Source organism: Leptonychotes weddellii, chromosome 14 (genome assembly GCF_054177405.1).
Source record: "Leptonychotes weddellii isolate Sample4059 chromosome 14, ASM5417740v2, whole genome shotgun sequence".
NCBI classification, from domain to species: Eukaryota; Metazoa; Chordata; class Mammalia; order Carnivora; family Phocidae; genus Leptonychotes; species Leptonychotes weddellii.
Window position 1 is genome coordinate 54,435,220 of NC_138382.1, and position 5,409 is coordinate 54,440,628.

A 5,409-nucleotide genomic window follows, 5' to 3' on the forward strand; every position below is an offset into this window, starting at 1 on the left:
GACTAAATGAATAAAGAAGAGGCAAATCTCCAGTGCAAGAGAATTCCAAATAATTTATGTAGATGTCTTGCCCTCAAGAATGGAGCAGAACTCTTCAAATTTCTTTAAAGATTTTATTTATTTATTTGATAGAGAGAGAGAGAGAATGAGCAGGGGGAGGGGCAGAAGGAGAGGGAAAAGCAGGCTGAGCAGGGGGCCCGATGCCAGGATCCTGAGATCATTACCTGAGCAGAAGGCAGATGCTTAATCAACTGAGTCACCAGGTGCTCCAAACTCTTCACTTTTTAAGTATGGGCTGTGCATTGTAACTTCCTTCCAAAAAGTACAGCATGAGTGGTTGAGATATAGAACAACTTTGTACTCAAGGAAGTTACCTCACTACCTCAGTTGGGTGATCAAGGTCAAGATCAACAGTGATAAGTCATGTTGATAATAAGTACCCTTGATCTGACATGAGACAATCACTTCACCTCCACAAAACCAATAATCACCCTAATCATGAGAAAAACATAAAATAAATATTAACTGGAGCATACAGAATACCTAATCCACACTCCTCAAAACTTTCAAGGTCATCAAAAACAGGAAAATCTGAGAAGCTTTAACAGCCAAGAGGAGCCTAATGAGACTTGATGACACAATGTAATGTGGATATGATTGTGGTAAAGAAAAATAACTTTGGGCAAAAATTAAGGCAATCTGAAAAAAGTATGGATTTTAATAATAGTGTATCATATTATCTCCTTGATTGTGAAAAATGTGCCATACTAATGTAAGATTTATATAATAAATGAAACCAAGTGTGGGATTTATGTAAACTCTCTGTGCTGTCTTCACAATTTGTATGCAAATCTAAAAATTTCCTAAAATACACCATTTATTTAAAAACATCTAAACGTACACACACACACACAGAACCAATATAGAATACAGATTTGAGTACTTTAGAGCATTAAATAAATGACATCATTCATCACATGTTCTGATTCTTCATTTTTTGACAATTTTGGCAAAAAAGAATTGTTTCGATTCTATGTAGATACATGCAGCTCTGTTTCATTCATTTTAAAGGAATCTGATTATAATGATGACATTTTAATTTATTTTTACATTCTTTTGATGGACCCTTGGATTGCTTTCAATGTTTTGGCTATAGCCAGTAGTGGTACTATGAACAGTATGCTAACTTACTGATATGTGGGAGATTGTCTCTAACATGTTAGCTGCAAATGACATTACTGGGTAATCGAGAATACACATCTGCAATCTAACTAGATATTACTCAATTGCATTTTAATGTACACTCCCAATAGGAGTGTATGAGTGTTCTTATTTCTTTAAATAAGAACAAATAATTAAAATTAGAATAAATTGAAATGATTGTCCTTTTTTTAATTTAATTTTTATTTTTTTTAAAGATTTTATTTTTTTTTATTATTTATTTGACAGAGAGACACAGCGAGAGAAGGAACACAAGCAGGGGGAGTGGGAGAGGGAGAAGCAGGCTCCCTGCAGAGCGGGGAGCCCGACGCGGGACTCAATCCCAGGACCCCGGGATCATGACCTGAGCTGAAGGCAGTCGCTTAACCGACTGAGCCACCCAGGCACCCTGTCCTTTTTTTTAAAATGTCATTTTAATGCATGTGACATGGTATCTCACTTTGATTTTAAATCATGGTGCTTTTATTATTAGTGAGATGGATTGCCTGTTCATATATATTACATATTTCTTTTTGTCATATCATATTTATATATTCTGGATTATAATATTTGTCAGTTATATATATAGTAAATAGGCACTGTCTCTTGCTTTTTTTTTTTTCATATTGTTTATGCTGTCTCTGTGCTTTTACTTTTGCGCTGTTAAGAAAATTTTCGCTAGAATTATATCCTGACGTTTAAGGAATTCAGTCCACCAGGAATTTTATCTGATGTGAGTTAGGAAATAATCCCTCTCCCAGTTAATATAAGCCATTGTTTGAGTACCTCTACCTTTTTGTACATACCATTATCTCTTTTCCTCACTGGTTTCTAATTCTGTTGTATCATAAACTAATCTGTCGTATGTGGCTCTCTCTCTGGATTTTCTGCTATGTTTTATTGTGAACATACTTGTTATTCATGAAGCCATTAGAGGTAGGCCATATTATACTTGGAATATTGGTTCTGTCACTGAACATTTTATATGATCATGGAAACATTCATTATCTGTCAAGTGATGAAAATAGTAATGTATTTATATTGTATTTCATTCGCAATTTAAATTAATGTATAGAAAAACTTAACAGTGCCTATATAACAATAGCTATTCAGTAAGTGATGTTTCCTCTTATTGGTCTTTGTACTCATGTTATGTTTGGCTATCTTTTATTTCCTTCTCTTTCATATATATATTGGGATCTGTAGATAATAAGTTCCAGAGACCCCACTGATAGCCAGCAAACATGGCCTGAGACCACAGCCTTCCAGACATTTTTGTCCTTTTAGGAGTCTGAAAAGGAGCCCAGCAGGCCTCCACAGGCTCCAAGATGCTGGAAAGAGAAAGGTCTCAGATAATTCTAATATGCAGAAAGTCTGAAAATAATTACGATAGGAACTAGAAGAGCTAGGAAGACTAAAGAGAAACATTATTAGTTGAAAACTGACAACTTGAACAGTTGTTCAAAGGACAGCATGGCAGTGGGGAACAGATAAAGGAAAAACATGTAATAATTTGGAATTTTTAATTTTTTCTTTGTAATGTTCATTTTTTCCTATATAACAGGAAGTCATATTATTAGTAGGAAATTAGCTCAAGTAATTTTATCTTCCTCATCAGTTAAATATTTTACCAGTATGTATGACCTTCTTCAACCCTACATTTAATGCTAAAGTCTCGGAGTTTTTTTCCCTTAAAATCTGTATTACCTGATATTTGTATGCTAACACCAGCTTAAACAACTCCAGTGATGCTGATAATACTAGACAAGAACAATGCCCCTCTCCAACCCCATTACCCCACACATATCATGTATCATTAGAAGTTTTCCAATATATTAGAAATGTTCATGGAGTCTTTCTATTTATATTTTTAGAGAATTGTTGTTTTTGATAATTATTCATTATAACTTCAGAAACCAAGATGCCCCTAACAACTAGGGAACAGTTTTTGCCAGTTCAGCTACCCATTTACACAGACAGTTATTAATTTTCCCTGCTGCCTCGCACTCTAGTGGAGCAGTACCCTTGTTTTATGTTTGAAATTCTGTTACATAATAATGTTGAAATGGCTGAAAGGAATCATTTGTAGCAGTTTTATTCCCTCACATAGGAGAAAATAGCAAAATAAATCAACAAAGCAAATGTGTACTAAAGCAAGTGCAAACAGCACTGATGAATGATGAAAATAATGACATTGGATTTAAAGCTACTTATCTTTATAATGACTTTTCTTAATGACTAAGCCACCCAGGCGCCCCTATAATGACTTTTCTTAAAGGAATTTTAACACTTGCCCCATTAAGCTTGAATAAAACAAAGTCATCTATGAACAAACTTTGTTTCATTAGCATTTACGCCTATGATTTAGTAAAAAATCCTAGTTTAAGGCGTGTATTTTTACATGTTAAATTTTATATAAATATAATATTTATATATATAATGTTCCTCAAAATCTGCATGACTTTCTTCCTCATTCATATGTCACCTTGAGACTGACTCACTCACTATCGAAAGAGTCACAGCCTAAAGCTTCATGGGCATTCCCAAACTTGCTTCAGTTAATATACCATTTGTTCAACATTTCTTATTTTTCTAACAAACACCCCATTTTATTATACAGGATGGTATTTTCTGCAGTATGTCTTAAAGAATGAATTTGGGGAAGTTAGATGATATTTTCATCTCTCAATCCTGTTCTGTGCAAAATAGTATCTCTTAATATTTTATAGAATTTATGTAATTCCCCATATTTGAACTAATTTTTATACTTTCTCATTTAAATGTTTTTGATCTTCTCCAGGACAGTAGTCCAAGATAATGGGGATAGTGAGGATAGGCAGTGAAAGCCATACTATATTCCAAATAAGTTTAATTTAGTACATATTCCCTAAGTATCTACCATACAACTAAGATAGCTGTTAATTAGTACAACAACCTGTTCATATATGCCATAGAAATAATTGTTTTGGAAATTTCTGGTATTAAGAAAGTCTCCAAATAGGATGTTCTACCTTTCTCACAGATACAGAAACTGTAATACATTTGGTATTTCCTATTTTTATGTATACATTGAATAAAATTTATGTCCCTAGAACTCAGATTTCTCTTTAAAATAGTCTTTCCCAACAAAATGATGTTTAACTTCATTATTTTATTTTTCAATCCATGACATCTATTCAGACCTTTAGCAATTCTTTCAGTAGACCCATATCAAGTGTAAACTGTGTGTACAAAAATTTCACATATATATTACAAAGAAAAATTGGTATTCTACTTAATATTTATGTGACTGAGGACATGGAGAATTATACAACTAATGACAGTATGGAAGTATTTTAAAAAGTGCCTTCATTTTTTATGTAAGAACATCGATGTTTTGGAGGTAAATGTTATATTAAATAAGAAGTTCATAAAATGTAATATGGTTGAAATATATAGAATTAACATAGAAATGGATATTCTAAACCCATGAAAATAAGTGTAAATATTAAATTATATATCCATACACATTTAGACATGAGAACTGCTTACTATGCAGTAAGTAATTATGTCTCTGACTCAAGAGTCTCATGACTTAGGCCATCTTCAAGGAAACTGGTCCAACAACTTGTTAGCTTGTAAGTAGGATAAAATCTAAAACCCTTCAGAGTTCTTGATATGTTATTTAACTTTATTCTGTGTGAATGATCAAACAAATATAAACTCAGATTACAGGTTTCCTAACTTCTCCTGTAAGTGCCACTTGTTGTGTTCCAGCAAACTTTCCAATATCTATATGTCCTTTTCATTGTATATGATGGTTATGATGATAACAGTTTACGTGGTTTAATGTTTAATATACTTCATAAGTATATTCCATTTATCAACACACTCAAGCTGCAAAATAACTCTATGGATTAAGAATTATTCCTTGCTGGAGGGGAGGTAGACCAGGGGATGGGTTAAATGGGTGATGGGTATTAAGGGGGGCACTTGTTGTGGTGAGCAGTGGGGGTTGTATGGAAGTGATAAATCACTAAATTCTACTCCTGAAACTAATATTACACTGTATGTTAACTAACTGGAATTTAAATAAAAACTTGAAACTACCAAAAATAAAATAAATACAATGTAATACAATAAAATAAATTATAGTGAAAAACTGAGCAATCAAATGAATTCTCCAGGGTTACATAGCTAATCAAGTTAGATCAAGGATCTGAATCCAAG